At 40.0% G+C, this 17,123-nt stretch overlaps 1 protein-coding gene across 1 annotated transcript in view; it reads left to right on the top strand.

The window, feature by feature from the left end:
- The window catches only part of LOC121512676 (adhesion G-protein coupled receptor D2), a 114,529-nt gene that overhangs the window by 66,885 nt on the left and 30,521 nt on the right, over nucleotides 1-17,123 (top strand). The gene's annotated exons all lie outside the window — the stretch shown is intronic.

Here is a 17,123-nt window from a genome sequence, read left to right on the forward strand (position 1 = left end):
ATTTCATGGGAACAGCTTGGTTGAGCACTTTAGCCCGATTCACACAAGATTAATATTGGACCTCTGGAAATTTGTAATAATCACATAGGATATCTGTATTTTTAGTCCTGTGTGAACCAACCATGTCTGTCATTTGCTGAGTTGAAATTCCAGGTAAAAATACCTACTGTATTTCAGCACAAACAAAGGTCCACAGGTAATCCTAGTCCATGTGAAATTGCATCTCTGTAATTTAGGGTGGTAATTCTTTTTTTTCATGTTTCTTGTGGCTTTTCCTGCTCCAAATTTCATCTTATGTGTTAAAATGACTTTTTTTTTTTTTTACTTACCTTATTTATTTAGCGTTTATTCAAATGCTACTGTTCCTGCGCGCACCGCTGTTGTCTTCACACACACAGTGCTTTTGTTCTTCTACCTACAGTCCATCTATACAAGTGCCTAATCTTATATTAGTATCATTTAGCCATACATGTCATGCACAACACAATTTATGATTTGCAATGTGTCTCTCAACTTTGAGTGGTTAGACTGCAACAGCTGATCTGCATGAGGAGGGTTGTTGTAGCTGCGTAATGATCCCAAATTTATAGAGTGCAGAATAACTTCAACAGCATCAACTGCATATATGTTAAAAGTAACAGGAGAGGTTCATATTTAACATTAGATTAGTCTCATTCTCATTCATTAACGCAGTAGGACCTTGGTCTCAGTTGGTACTCCCCCTGTTACAGGGCAAGTAAATTAAAAAAGATAGAAAGAACAAACCCTGAAACATTCTTTTGTTTAAGAGCTTCTCAGAAACCATTTATGACACTGCTATTACTCACATGTATTGAAAATGCATGCAAACTTGTCCAGACAAACTTTTGCATGTGCACAATCTGGGTTGTGTGTGACTAAATCCCACCCAACCAACCAGCCACTAGCCCACTGTTTGAGTGACAAAAACTACATTTTGTCTACAAAACTCATAGTCTTTTCTGGGAAACCGCAGTCAACCAAGGCATTACAGATAAAAAAAAAGAAGGTATATTATAAGAATATTTGGTTTGATGTAATTGCAGTGGTCAGCCAACCATCACAACGCCAGTTCCACAGGGACTTCTGTGACATAAAGGTAGCATTACCCAACCTTTGATCATGCACAACCATCAGCTAACTGCCCTTCATGTTTAACCCTGCCATTGCTCCCATATCAAAGATGTCACTCAAGGACCTGCATGTGTCCTGTAGGAGGTCAACTCCCATGGGTCAGACTGTCTGACAGTTAACTGCTCTCCCTTCCCGTGTCATCACCCCCTCCTCAACAGAAAGGGGCCACTGCAGTCTATTGTCATTAGGATGCACATGGAAGGAGATGTCATAAAAACATTAATCACAAATCAACGATTTTCTTGTCCTTCATGTGTTTATAATGATTTTTAGACATACACATTTTATCCTTTTTTTATGCAGTAGTCCTAACTCAGGGCTAAAGCAGCCACTACTGCTACTATTGTGCAGCTCTGAACCAACATCTACACCTCTACACCAGCCCTACCCCCAGAACATTTTCCACGGACCTCATCCCAACAGCCCATAGCGACGCACAGCCGACAGCTTACGACAAAGCAAAGTGGGGAAGAGGAAGGGGCTAAGGGGGGGGGAGTCAGGCTGTAGATCAGGGCAGAGAGGATAGCAGCGCGACCAGGAGGTGACAGGGGAATAACATCCCTTTCTCCTCAATCGACAGGGACCATAACTCCTGCCTCTCCAGGGACAGATTGAGAAAGGCAATAGCCCAAGGGGCTGTGAAGCACGGATGCTTAGGAGAATTGAAAGTTAAAAGAAAAACGCAGTTTGCCGATCCACTGCCACTGATTCAGCCGACAGTACCTCTCTTTGCTACTGGAATTTTCTTGTTCTTGTAATTCTTTTTTCAAGATGGCAGTAGAAAGGCCCAAGTGGTGTACTGTCCACGTAATATTTCAAACATTTTATCTCTTGCAATGACAGATAGTACTAGGCCAGTTTTTTTGCACACAGAACTTGAAGTTAATAAGATGAAAAATGTGAAAATAGGGATGGACCTTTCTATTTTTTTATTTTTAAAAAAGGCCAATAAGAGCCTTTAAGGTAGTTTGACTTTTTTCAGTATGTGCTGTCTTTTTTATATAATGCAAGAATATGACATGGCTGTTCACAAGCGACATGATTACCTGCTTCATCTCAGGTACCTTTATTTGGTACTGGATAGAATCCAGTGGCTCCTGTACATGATCTTCTCAAGCACCATGTGAAATCAACCAATTCATTTACTGTAACTGTTTTTTGAAATGAATATGGCCTAAATGCATTTCAGTCTGGACCACTTGGTCAAGAAACACAGGTGAATTTTTGGCTATATAAATATTTCTTTATTAGCAGTTATCAATTAGTACTTATGCCGTTATTTATGTTTGGCAGTGTGGTTGTTCTGGGATTCCCTGCCCTTCCATGAACCCACATGGACAACATTAGGCAGGAAACAACACACGTTCCTGCTCTTTCTGTGCTGATGAGGAAAGCCTAAGGCAGGGGCAGAAGCAGCAAAAATCCAGGGCAGAGCAGGCATAAGTGGAAACAGAATGACGTTGATTAAGTCTAAAGCAGAATAAAGGAGGAGCTGGGGTGGAGGAGGGTTGCAAGAGTAGCTTGCTGAGAGAGTGACAGAGCGTAGCCAGGCAAGAGATGTTTGAATATGGAAGCACGAGAGCGATTAGCCAGTTGCGTGAAATCTGCTGGCTGTCAGCTGATAAGTAACCTTGTAAAGCAGATGGATATGCCTGTTTCCTTGTTTCTGACTGGCGAATCCATCTTGCAAAGCTCCCGTCTGAACCGTTTGGGCCTGGTTAGAAAGCGACAGGACCAATCAGCGACAAGGGAGTCGTGACGTAAGCAAGCAGCAACAAAAGGCCGGTGCAATTATGGCGGCAGAGCTTGGATGCTGCTAAAGCGCCAGTTTCAACAGAACTTGACGACATTTCTTTGTTGACAGAAGAACAGAGAACAGCAGTGAGTTGTTTTCTTTTCAAAAACGACAAAAGTCGTGCCCTAACACGTCTACAGTTGCCATGGTTCTTCTTATTCGCACCTGGGTAACGGCTATGTCATGTGTTTTGTTGTTCTGATTGGCCCATAAAGATGTGACAGACAGAGCGTTCATCCAGTCACACTCCGAGTTTTTTTCAAATCCTCTGCCCTTTCCCAAACACTTAGTATTGAAGGTTTTCCAGATGGATGTATGAAACACATCCATTTGGCATGTCAGTTTAGCTGATAAGGGCTTGCTTGAGATGAGCTACTCTCAATTATAGCAGCGCTTGACTCCATGGCCTGCTTGAACTAATGCTATATGATTGTTTGTACCATACCCTTAGAGCCATTTATTGTAGGTTAATTGAATAGGCTCAAGATGTTACCCAGAGCACATGCGTGTTTCCATACAGCATATTTAACATAATATGTTTTTTTAATTTTTTTTTTCCATGTAGTGATAATACTGTGAAAAAATGCTGAAATATAGGCGACTGTTTGTTATTTCTTTTGCAAATATCAGAGCAGAGATGGGCCTTCAAGGCCAGCGAGGCCTTCTCTCCAGGCCCAGATGTGTCAGATTAGTAACATATTTTATTACCTCCACCAAAAAAGGTTATGTGATCGGGAGGGTTTGTTAGTTGGTTTGTTTGTTAGTTTGTTTGTTTGTTTGTTTGTTAGTTTGTTTGTTAGCAACATAACTCAAAAAATTGTGGACAGATTTTGATGAAATTTTCAGGAAATGTCAGAAATGGCATAAGGAAGATCTGATTAGATTTTGGGAGTGATCCGGATCACCATCTGGTTCCAGGAATATTTTTAAAGGATTCTGTACTATTGGGAGATAGGGCTAATGGCAGAGGTCTGCGCTCTCTGAGTGCTTTAATTGTATCTATTTTCTCATCAGTACTTTATTATGTAGTGATGTTACCAGCCGTTTATTATATTAATTTTGTAGCCACTCTTTCTCCTGGTTATTCTGCTTCCAGGGCAGCTCATTTAAAAAAAAATACAAAGGAATTGCAGCTTTCATTACTTGGATTTTATGTTAGGGTTACAAGGTCAGTTCAGAAAATCTTCCCCAAGGTCTTCAGAATTTCAGCTGAATCCCTCTGAAGTTGAAATAAATGAAGGTAATGTTTTAGTGCAGCAGGCTGTCTGGAATAGGTGGTGATGGTTGTTTTGAATTTGTTCTTTTTACAGTGTTCATGACAAAGATTTCGGCTGTATGTGATGCCCATTCGTTAGGCAGTGTGCTGTCATAATTTTTAATAGTAATAGACCTAAATTCCTGAGGGTTGAAATGGTTTTGCGTATCTGCATGAAGTGTACCTGTAGCTCTGGCTGTTGAGCTTTGAGGTTTCAACTTTACCATAAATCTATGGATATCAAATGAAATAACAGCCTGTAGCTGTGATGTCATGATGATGATGGCACAGGATGGTTTAATTGTGGTAGGATAGCACTGTAAGCCCGTGTATAAAATGCTCTGTAGCCACTGGGTTAGAGTTTTACATGTAACGGTTCAGTAATAGTGAAGCACTGAAATTCACAGTTTGATTGCCATGTGATTGAATAGTGACTTCAGTGTCAGCAGAGAAACCTCACACTTCCCTCTTTATATATTTGATCAATACTCTGTATTTTCCCACTCTATTTTTTCTCCCTCCTCTCCTTTCTTTTTCCTCACTTTAAATCTACTCCTCTTACAGCCTCAGTCCCTTCGATCATCTGTCCTTTTCTACTTTTTTGCTTCTACAATTTCATATTTTCTTCTGCACTCCCTGTCATCTTTCTTCTCTCCATACATGCTCTCTGTCACTTCTCCTCCTCCTTCACAGCCAAATTCTTCTATTAAAGTGGGTGGGAGGGGAAGAAAGCAGTTGAGCAGCAGCTTTTATTGCCTGATCAATTTTACAGTGGCTTATTGAATAGCTTTTAATGCCCTTCTTTATTTTCAGTAGTAACCTGCAGAGTGTCTGCTGCTCCAGGGCTGATGTGATGGCTCGCTAGAGAGAGGGAGACAATAAATTTTAATACATCGTCTCTGGAAAATTACACATGTTTAATCATTGATTTTTATTGGCTCATCATGATAACATTATCCCAGTGGGTTAGGCTCATAAAAGAAAAGAGGCTGAATTAGTTATGGCAATTGGAAGAGGATGGCTGAAAAAACAAAATGATGGCATATTGAAATCCCTTTGTCTATTATACAGTGTATTGATTGGCTCTGTAATACTCTGTTACACACATGGATAATTTGATATGGCCACCATTTAAATGAGTGGAACCTTCTCCACGAGGCCTAGGCTTGAGTGATAAATCAGTTTTATTGATGAATTTGTATTCATGGTTCAGGCTGATTTCAAAAGAGGAAGCTTTAAGATTTCTCAAGGTTCCTCCACAGCTTTCCTTGCACAGTTGAGTACAGGACAGACTGGTCAGAAACACCACTTCAGAATGAAAAACATTAGGATCATTAGTGCACTGGTAGACTTTTCTCTCTCTTCACACATGCATTCTTACAGGTGTACAGTGAAGCGCAGAGGTAGTTCTCTGACTATGCAGTGCTTCCATCACAGACTATACCTGGGTGAACCACCCAGGTAGATTTGCTGACCACAAAGCATGTTTTTTCTGTATCACAGAAAGTTGCCTTCATCAGTTGATATACTAGTGAACAATCTCTGTTTATCTCTGTACTCCATGTGCACCATCTGACACACATGTCCTGCATCCTACTATGTTTGAATAGGGGGTGTAGGTGGCCTGGTGGTTAAAGGCCTGCCCCATGTACGCACGAGGCCCGGGTTCAAATCTGGCCTGTGGCCCTTTCCTGCATGTCTCTCCTCGCTCTCTTGTCCCTGTTTCCGACTCTATCCACTGTCCTCCTCTATCAAATGAAGGCACAAAAAGCCCCCCAAAAATGAAATGAAATTAGATAAATCTTACAATGTTTGAATTGTCTTGATAGGCAAGGTTAACAAAACACATAAAATTACCAATTTTAAATAGGGCAATGTAGCCTGTTTCTTACATGACTGTGCACATTTGACCTTATTTTTTAGATAGCTATGTCATTTGCACTTGGATAGGATTTATATAAATAATTTTGCTGGACATTGATAAAAAAAACGAATCAAGTTTATCACATAAGTATGCTATGATTAATCATGATTATTAATATATTTGAAATGCTACCATTTACTTGCATTTTGGTTTGAGGAAAAAGAACCAAAAGTATGGTAAACTACAGTTTTTACACTTTATTTAACACCTCAGCTGAGTAGTAATAAAATAACAATATCTATACAATATCTTGCTTACAAGATCTTCATTCGCTGAGCTATAATATCCATAAACTGCAAACTTAATCAGCTGACAAACACATCAAGTACAAAATGACTTCAGCTGCTAAGTGAATGTAAACTGCTTGCCTTGATGCCCATCGACTTCCATGATGTTGATAGTCTGCAGTCTTTGGTGACCCATCTAGTGACTGGATTAGCTTGCTTTGTTGTTGCCGTTTTGTTGACAAATCCAGGTCTGCTGCACTCTGCCAGTGTAGCTTGAGGACCAGGGCTTGATCCTGTGTTGACGTTTGTAGTATACTAACACAAAACCTTGGTTTTATCTAAACTTTCATCGGGCAGTCTTTTCAAAATTGACTGTTAAGCAGACCTGGGTCTGTCTCATAAATCATCACTTTCACTTCTTCACCCCAAGGCATGTACATCTGCGCTGGAGGACTACAGGAAGTTGTGGCCAAACTTGTTCATATGATTAATTTGTTTTTTTAATTTTTTTCTACACTTTAAGCTTTCCAAAATAATCATATGCATTAACAGCCTTGATAAATGAAATAAAATAACTTTGTGGAATGCAGATATATGATACAATAAAACACAATGCAATTCTATATGCTGCCAATAATAATAAAGACTAATGAGAATAATGAGAATCTGATGTCATATCAATCAGACATCAGAAACAATTCTGAGGTGAATAACAGAAATACAACATCAGACTGAGGCCAGATCTGAATTCACTGTTACAGACAGTATAATTTATACTAGTTCACAGAAGAGAGATAGATCATACCAAAAGTTAAGGTTCCTGTCAGACTTTCAGTACCTTTAATTTTGTGTTAATGCTGGCATTCACTATAAACAACATATATCTTCTGCTTTACTTACACACTGTTCCTGCATCCCAAACATCCTGCTGACTTAAAATCCCCTCCCCTGTAAATACATTGTGCAGTTTTAAAGACAAGTATACAGCGTGAACTTCAGCCCTTAAAGGGAAATTAATTCTATTCATGTCTTACATATGGGATTTAATTGATAATTTCAAAATGTCTGTGTTATTACAGATGGAAAGTTATATGATTTCAGCAATTTTTTAACTACATTCTTCTTTAGATTATATTTACATAGAAACAATAAATGAATGATCAACAATAACAAGTCAGCAATTGATTAATTAACATTCTGAAAAAAATGCATGCACACTAGCTTGCAGACTGTTCTTATAATAATAATAATAATCTTTAGTTATAGGGCACTTTTTAAAACAGAGTTAAAAAGTGCTTCACAAGAAAAAGAAATGCAATACAAATAAAATACCAGTAATCAGGCAGCAAAGTGGGTACAGGTAAAAAGATCAAGAAATGTCAAACTCAAATAAAATCAGGTAAATAAGAGGAGTTAAAATTCAAAATAAATCCAAAAGGCTCTTCTATAAAAGTATGTCTTAAGAAGAGATTTAAAAGAAGTCACTGACTCAGCCAATCTGATTTCCTCAGGCAGGAAGTTCCAGAGCCTTGGGGCCCTGACTGGAAAAAGCCCTGTCCCCTTTAGATTTCAGCCGGGCCCCTGGGACAACTAGAAGACCCCTGCCTAAGGATCTCAGGGTATGTGCTGGCTCATAAGGGGTTAAAATCTTTAAAATATCTAAAAAAAATCTTCCATAATTGACAGAGTTCTCTCGTTGACTGGCCCTCCAAAGCAGTCATCAGGCTTTGTACTTGCATTATTTGAAGACTGCTTTGGAGGGAGACTTTAAGGGAGGATATGAGTTTTCTTTGATTCTGTTCTTTCAAAATCCCTCATACTCCAGCTGTGTTTGTAAAAATGTTCAACCCAACTTTAAATGATGTTAACCCATTTTTATTTTCAATTAAACCACCTAGAAATTGACCATTAAAAAGATCAAGATAATAAAACAATACACATGCTTGGTAATTGAATTTGTTAAACAGAACTTAGTAAACACTAAAATTGGAAACTACCAGCTGATGTAACAGAAGTACGCATGAACATCTTAAGTTTGGCCGTCTTTACTCTCTGCCATCACCTCAACAACTAGACTGCAAGAAAGGTGAAATTTGAATGTTCCCTGAGATTTATCGACTGCATATAAAAAAATATCAGGATCATTAAGTCCAACTCCACTGCCATCAAGCTGATGAAAGCTGGCAAACACACACCTCATAATACTTGATGTGTGTGCAGGATATGAGTGTGTGTGTATGTGTTTAAGGAATGGGATAAGGTAGATTGACTTCCAATATAAACTGTAGAGGTGTCTACTGATGTCCGTATAGCAGTGCCCTTTGTGTCCCTGCCTGGAAACCTCATTCACTCCTTGTGTATGGTGGAGGAGGAGGGGGCAATGTTTTAGGGTGTGTGTGTGTTAATGCATTCAAAAATACAATATTTGCCTGTTCTTGTGGTTAGAACAGTGAGGGTTACCATCATGTTTGTTTTCAGGTATACTAACGAAGCTTGCAAGTGTAGGAGTTTGTGAAGGTCCACAAGTGTTAGTGACTGTGTTAGGGATCAAATCAGTGGGCCTGTGTACACATGTGTATCCACAAATCTTTCTCTCCCATAATGCATTAAACACACACCTAAACATACTCTGGGGCAGGTTAGCCCTCCTCCACACCGGCACCTGCTCCGCTGAAGGTGAAAGAAGTGCTCACTTGAGCTCATTGAAAAGTAGATGTGACAGTAAATTTTTCAGGCCCTTGTGAGATGGGAGATCTTGTTATAGCAGTCAGGATGGGGGTCAGGGCAGTGGCTGCTTGATGATTGAGGAAAAGAGAAGTAAATTCATTCTGCTTCGGGCACTTTGTCAAGTGCCAGTAGCTTACTGTTGAGAGCCACTCACCCATCACCGTGTTACGGCCCCAGAGGTCACCTCCAGCACCATAAATCTGCCTCGCCTGCTAAACCTACTGCCTTCCCCTGGCTGAGCACGAGCTGGGAGAGAGGCTGCAGCTGCTTCTGCTGCGCCTCATAGTCACTCAAATGAAAAAGGCAGAGGAGAGAATATAGATTCTCCTTTTGATGCTGCTGATGTAGTGAGAGCACGACAGTAGGTGTGCTGTGCAGGAGGGGGGATGTGTATGTTTGGATTATTGCTTGTGTTGTGGGTGAGTGTTTGGAACAGCCTTGCTAATGTGTTTCTAGGACTGATAGTAATTGTTTTTTAATTTTGGTACAATAAGGTTTGTGTTATCAGAGACATGTTTCTGCACCTTTTCAAGACAATTGCACATTTTTTAATGAGTGGTTAAGAAAAGAAAACTTGGGGCAGAGGAAGCATAAAAGGGCTTGTATTGCAAAATTCTCTTCAGATGACAGTGAAGCAACTTTAAGTAATGGCCATATATTATAAAGATGTCTGCATCCTGTTACTCTTTTCACATATTCCCATCAGGATGAATCCACTAAAAATCCTCAAGTAAGTCCAAGGGGAAAAGGAAGTAGTGGTAATGAAGGAGACAGAACTGGACCAGACAGATGAAAAAAGGCAAAAAAGAGAGTAAACAAAGTCAATATATGTGAAATTCTATAAAGCTAACTATTATACCTGAGAGGGCAGGGAAGAGTGCACTTTTTGAATATAGTGTAAAAATGTCCACTGTCTTTTAGAGTTGTGGTAGAAGTATACTTTCTTTGCTTTGCCTCATCGTCTTCCACAGGGTCACACCAAAACCATCATACATAAAACCGTAGGGGATCCTGTTCTCTCTTTCTAAATTGAAAATTGGTATGTCATGAAATTATTGATATCATTTACCATGTGCTAACATTTTTCCAGGATGGTGGTGGAGGACTGAAGTCAGAGGAAGGAAAAATGATCTGTTTCTGGTGTGGTTGCCTGTGTATTTAAATGTATGTCGTTTAAGTGTGTTGTTTTTGTACATGTGTGGGCCCACATGCGTACATATTGTGAGTGATACACTTCTTTCTGATGTGTGTCACTTTGCACCATAATTACATCTGTGTAACTACGTGTGTGCATGCATTTAAACAACTCACACGTGTGTATGCACATAGGTTTCAGGCCTGTAGTGTATGAGTACCAGCCTGCTTTCAATATAGCCTCTTATTAGGTGGTGATTATCCTGCCTGTATCTGGCTTCTTTCAGCCTTTGACTGGATGTTGGAGAGGCCAGGGGCACCTTGGGAAGAAAGGAGTGAAAACTTCCTGAACCGAGGTTCACCCCACACCCTTTTGCTCCGTTGTGCCCCCTCCAAAGTAAAAGAATTATCATACACGCTTGATTTTCAACCCAAAGATGATGAAGATAGAAAGTGAGAGACAGTACACAGCAATGGGTGATCAAAGAGAGTGAGTGAGATGTTATGTCCTGATTGGTTCACAGCTGTTACACTCTAAAGAAGTTAGAAACCAACACCTCTGCATAGACATGAAGTAAGATTAAGGATTTTGTTTGCTCGATGCTGAAGACGCGCCCCTGTCTGCATTACACAGTAAGTGACTGTTTCAGACAGATTAAGATCAGAGGAGAGAGACAGCGATGTCTCGTGGTCCATAAAAGTTTTCTTTTAAATGCAAAAGAGGTGTCAGATGAAGCAGTTCAGGCTAGTCAGTGGATCTGGATGAGGAGGAATAGTGCCAGCTGGGGGCTAAAATAAAGGTTGACAAAACCCTGTAACTCCTCTTTCATTAGTTCCTCATAATCTGCTCTTTTCCTTCTTTCCTCATTAAAATGAGGGAGTAGAGGGAGGTAGAGCATCAGGCCGTGCCATGTGAGGGTGTGTGTTAGCCCAAGTCAGGCCACCTCCCCCTGAGCTCTGTCTCCCCCAGCCTATTGCAAAACTCTCTCTCTCCGTCTGTCTCTTCCAGTTTTTCTCATTTTCTCTTTCGTGCTTTTGCAGGTTTAAGTGTAATGTTTGTACCAGAAATAGTTGTCTTTCTGTAGTTGTAATTATGAGTGGTGTTAGGGAAGGTAGTATCAGCATTGTCACTACCTGGAACTTGCATGTATGGAGCCTGGGTCTGTTGAAGGTGGCTTGCTGTTTAGGCTGTGTGGGCCATGTGTTAAGGAAGGTAAGATCATGATTTTTTGGTGCTGGCATGGTGGGTGGTGAGAGCTGGGGATTCCCACTTAACAGCCCTGGTGAAGTGCTGGTTTCTTGCTACCCATTAGTCTGCAGAGTTGACCTGTGGAGGCAAATAGTAATGGCTTGGGGATTTCTTCACTGCCTGGTGATCCTCTTTGTAGAGCACAAGTATCTTGTGTTTTTTTCAAAAGAATTAGACTAGAGCCCTGCTCTGGACCCTTTTCTTAATCCCGCTCTGGCTGGTTTCTGACTGTTACCACCCGCTCTTGCAGCTGCCTGCACCCGCAACAGGTCTGTCAAATGTAACCTGTATCCTGCGCAGATTCTGACAATTCATTTTAAATATTCAGAATAACAGACAGTGTGATTAGGTAAAGGCAATATTGATATCTCCAATTGAGCACCACTACCCACAGTTTCCTCTCTGAATGAAGGAAACCCTAAGAAAACAACCACATCCTTGTCATGAGTAACGGTGTCACACATGGATAGAAAAAAGCAGGTGGGAGTCTCAGACTGATTTAACTCTTGGTTATAGTTTATAGTCAATGTCAAAGTAATATTTATGGACCTTATTTATGCATTTATCATCATTTACTGTAGTTTAAAGTCATACAGAGGTGGAAATGTTTCCTGATCTCTGGAAAGTTTGTGCATCATAAATACTGTAGCGCACTTCCATCCGCTCACACAGACAGTAGGCTAATTTTTGCTCTATTTATGCTGTGCTGTTACCGTCCTCATCATTAGATGCTTAATGCAATAAGGCCACTTTGCATGGAAAGGGGTGATCTTCCCCAAATGACTGCATAATGGCTCAGCAACTCTGCATGCCAGTGTGTATGGGTGGCTGTAGGCCAACAACACAATATGAGGAGCATTAAAGCTGTGCCTATTTTTTTTTATTTATAAAGTTTTAGTGCACACACTTTTTGTGGAGCTTTAACAAAGCATCACATGGCCCACCTGCCATGTTCAACAGATGCCTATTCAAACATGTTTATGAAGCACCAGCAACTACAGCCGACAAACCAGCAATTAAACTAGGATTTCTCAGTGAATGATTGTAATGGAAATGTGTGACACATCTCCTGATATGTTGTTTAATGTGAGCATGGAGAAGTGCTTAAAAGAGAGCTTACTGTAGGGATTGTGGAGCAGGTGTGTCATCTCACCCAAATATGTTTCCTTATGGGCGTGTTTCAACAAAATCAAGTTGTTTCCCGGCTCTGTCACCTACTCTTACTTGCTCTTGGCAAATGAAACGCATTCAACTTGGGATTGATGTCATTCCCAGCTCTGACTTCCGAGGTAACTGAAATGCAGCAGAAGTCCCAGAATGATGACTCGGCACAGTATTTTGGGATTATGTAGAAAATCTGTACATATTTATTATTTTTTTTTCATGGCACCAGTTTCAAACCAGTTCACCCAAGAACTCTTCTAAGAGGTATCAAGGACAATTGGATTAATGGTATGGTGTGCAAATTGACACAGGCAGACGGACCGACAGACATGCCACCAATTAAAATGTGAGATATACGTTGGATCCCCTTCTCTCAAATGTGTGTTTTAACTTTATTTTAGGTGTAGTTTGTCTGTAGTAATTCTGTTTCTCTTTGAGTGTGCTCTTGGTTACAGGGGGAGGTAGGGAGAGAAAGGGGTGGGTACAAGGTGGGCTACTGTCTGTACAAGTTCAACACAATTGTGTATGTGTTTTTATGTGTATATGATACACTGATATGACATTTAAGCTATACCTTACCTAGCCACTACATATAAAGTTGTTGAGCACTTTTTTGGCACAATTTCTGAATTGTCCATTCAATCCATAAAAAAAAAAAAAAAAAAAAAAAAAAACATCCTCCTACATACCCTGCCTGTTCTATGCTGCAATATTCCTGCTAGAGCAACACCAAATTAAAAACTATCACTACAGCAGTGAAATTATAGTTAATATAATGAGACAAACTAGAAGCAAAAGGCATAAAGTAGACTGGGAGAAAACCGTGTGGCAAATCCAAAGAGCCTTGCTGGGGACTTTGTAAGAGGCCATACATCAGCTGTCACCCAGTGTGCTTCCAAAGAGCCACAACAGAGAAACACAATAGACTGGACAGATGGTCGCAAACAAACTGTAGTTGGTTTGATGCTATTAAAAGCGTTTACCTCATACCAGACGCCAGAAAGTGTAGTGGATGCAATGTGTGATCATTTCAGAATGACTGAATGTGTGTTTATGCGTGTTTTGCTACATCTTCTAGTGTTTCAATAAACCCTCTGGTGTGTGTTGTGAACCTTTTTAGCTTCAATGAGATGTGTATGAATTTGTGTGTGTAGTTGTCTCATAATTAAGTTACAATCAAAGACAACACGTGATGATGAAATACAAACAGTGCAATGATTGATTTGCACTCAGTAGATGCCAGCCAACCCTGCTGGCTGTGACAAACTTTGGCTGATGACCAAGAACCAGACAAATATAATACAGACCCCCCGCTCCCTCCCGCTGAGTCTCTCCCCTTCATTGACTCTCCTAAAGAGCATCTCTGACACCTCAGAATGATGAACTCCTTCAATGCACTGACCTTTCTCCTTCGGACTAGTCACCCGCCCTCCTGCCCTCGCCCATGTAGATGAGACAGAGACAGATGAAGATATTTTGCAATCTGTGTGCATGTGCGAGTGTCAGTGGGATGGTGGGCGGGGGTGTCACAGAGTAACACAGTGAAATTAGTTCTGGTGTTGGTGGATGGCGGCTGACCCACCTTCAGATCAGCAGTCAACCAGGGAGATTAATCCAGACACAGGAGGCCTGCTGGAGAGCAGACATGACAGGCTCTGGGTGAGAGGAGAGAGACAGGCAGGTAGACAGACAGATGGGGCGGGTGGCTTCATGACGATGATATACATACTGAGATAGTGTCCATATATCTATGTGCTTACCTCTAAGGTTTAACATACAGATCATTGGGCTGCTGGAGGCATGAATAATGTGAAGACTAAATGTTTTGCTACAACATGAACCAAATTTTCAATCAACCTTGACTTACTATCATTTTATTTTACTCCATTTTCTCATGATTTTGGTCAATTTTGGCTGTTTCCTAGAGACTTATGACTTATGGGAAAAATTAACTTATGGGAAAACCAGTTTTGTTATCTGAGAAGTAAAAAAATCTACTAAAATTTTTCATCACTGCCAAATCAGTGCTTATTATTAAAAACATCAGACTAATAGAAATGTCTTTGGTCAATCTGATTTTATCACACATTAGCTACTACAGTCTAATGCTACTGATCCCACGGTTCTGGAGCTGCATGCAGCTCTTTTGTAATCAGAAAAACATTTTAAAAAGACAAACACTGTCATTAGTCTATTACCATCAGGTGCATGCGTATGAAGTGGGATGTGCAAGAGAGAGAAAAAGACAACAGCAAAACGTCAGCTGGTGCTACGTCTCTCCTTTAAATTCTTTGATGGAGGTGTTCTGTTACGTGTTCAATTTAAGGCTTTTTATGCTCTTGTTTAAACATTTTTTTTTTTTAACTTCTTCCTGCCAATGCTCTCCCATGCCCATATTTTATGATTACTGTGATACATGTCATCATCAGTTGGCCTCCTTGCTCATGGATGTGAAATATGTCTCCATATAGGTAATTTGATCTTTAATATACTTCTGATAAATAATGCTTAAAGTGCAAACCCACAAAAACCAAAGCTGCAAAATGAGGCTGACTAGAATAAAAGGGGTTATGTGTGAGAGCTCCAGGTGTGTTATATGCATGTGTGCAGGGGTGGTTTTAGTCATTTTCAGGCCCTGGGCAGAGATCAACATGAGGCCTTCCCCCCTTTAGCTGAAAGTACAGTGCATACCCACACAGGAAATACAAAAACCCAAATAGCCAACTGTACTTCATCAACTCTTAGAAGAGCATCAACCCAAAATCATCAGCTCTTAATAATCCAACATGGTTCTAGGTCAGGTGGAACTCTAAGGAAATATGACATATATGTACATTTTTTTGTGAAATATCTGTTCTTCTGCCATAAATCAGACATTTTATGTATTGCTACCCATTTTAACTTTCAGTAATCCACCAGATCATTATTTTAATTTGTCTATGGATCTACCCAACTACAGTGCATTCAGGAAGTATTGAGACCCCCCTCAATTTAAATAACAAAACAGAAAAATGTGAAGGGGATCTGAATACTTTCTGAATGCACTGTTTAAATAGTTTGATAAGAGATGCTGGCTTGAACCTTGCTGTTTGGGCTAGGGATACTCTTCAGGGATCATTCACTCTTGGCAGCTTGTTTACATTTAAGATACGTCTTAAATACTGAAATTTATTTAAACTTGTGCCTACCACTGATTTTGGATTGTGGCTCTTGTATAAGTGTTTTTTTCCACAGTTTTTTGGGGTAGAACAAGGTTGAGTACCACTGGTCTAATGTCTACAGCTTACTCTTCTGGCTGAATAACAAGGAAGCTGAAATTGCAATATTTTCAATACCCTATTATTTCTCACCAGGAATGTTTGGTAAAATTCCTGCTCCTCGTGACAAAACCTTAAAAACATAGAAACTAGGTGAAGCAGGCTTTAAGAGGTAGCAGTCACCAATAAATCAGCTAAATATTCTTGTTTTGACACGTTACTGAGCTAGCTCACTCAAATACAAACAGACAAGCTAGAAAAAAGGTATTAGTCTGAAACCTCTGAAATTGATTTTTACATCAGTGACATACACTCTGTGGATCCAGTTTACATCTTCAATCAGGGATGTCTCTAAAGACACACTTAATTTATTAACAGAAGTCTTTTGAATCTGCAAGATTCTAAATATCGTTGTTGTCCTTGTGTACAGTAAAGGCAGGCTCATAGCTATCATGTTGTATGATTTAAACTTTGGATGCTTCACTTTTGTTCATGTGTTAGTTTTTGGTTGCACATTCTTAGAGCGGAAATATGAGTCATTGCAAACTGTTTCAGAGATGCTTTTCATTGATTAAACAATGGCAAGGCGCCATTGTTATTAAAGAAAGCCTTCCATTGGATCCCAGCAGTCCTGGTGTTTTTCAGCAGTCATCTGGCTTTTGAAGTGTCCTTGAGCAATCCTCACAGTACCTGCTCAGTCATTGTAAGGCAGTCCAGATGAGAGCGTCGGCTAAGTGCCTAAAAAGTAAAATGAGTGTCAGAATTGATGAATACGCCATCGTTAGCCACGCTTGTCTGTCCTCTTTGTTTTCTGCTCTAATTGGCTCCCATTTATAATCCTCCACCTTTGAGCCATCCTTTGTAATACTGTCTTGTTTTCATCTATAATTGGCTGTGTTAGGGGTCACAGGAAGGGGAGAAGTCCTTGGATCACGTTTTATTCTGTTTAAAAAATACTTCACATGGACACTGAGTTACCCCTGTTTAGTTTTTAAGAGTTCACCCTGCACTTTGGAGTACCATGCACCTGCCTGGATCGTGGGTAAATTGAGAAAAATGAGTATTTTTAAACTTCAGTAACAAATCACCAACCCAAGGAGAAGATGTATTAAAGTGATTAATTGCTGAAACCAGCCTTTTTTTTCTTTACATTCTAGAAATTAAAAGAGAATATTGCAGTGAAAATGTGTGGTCTATTCCTTGGATACAATTTTGAAATTTATAAAGAATATTAGTAAT

This window comes from Cheilinus undulatus, linkage group 7 (genome assembly GCF_018320785.1).
Source record: "Cheilinus undulatus linkage group 7, ASM1832078v1, whole genome shotgun sequence".
Classification (NCBI taxonomy): Eukaryota; Metazoa; Chordata; class Actinopteri; order Labriformes; family Labridae; genus Cheilinus; species Cheilinus undulatus.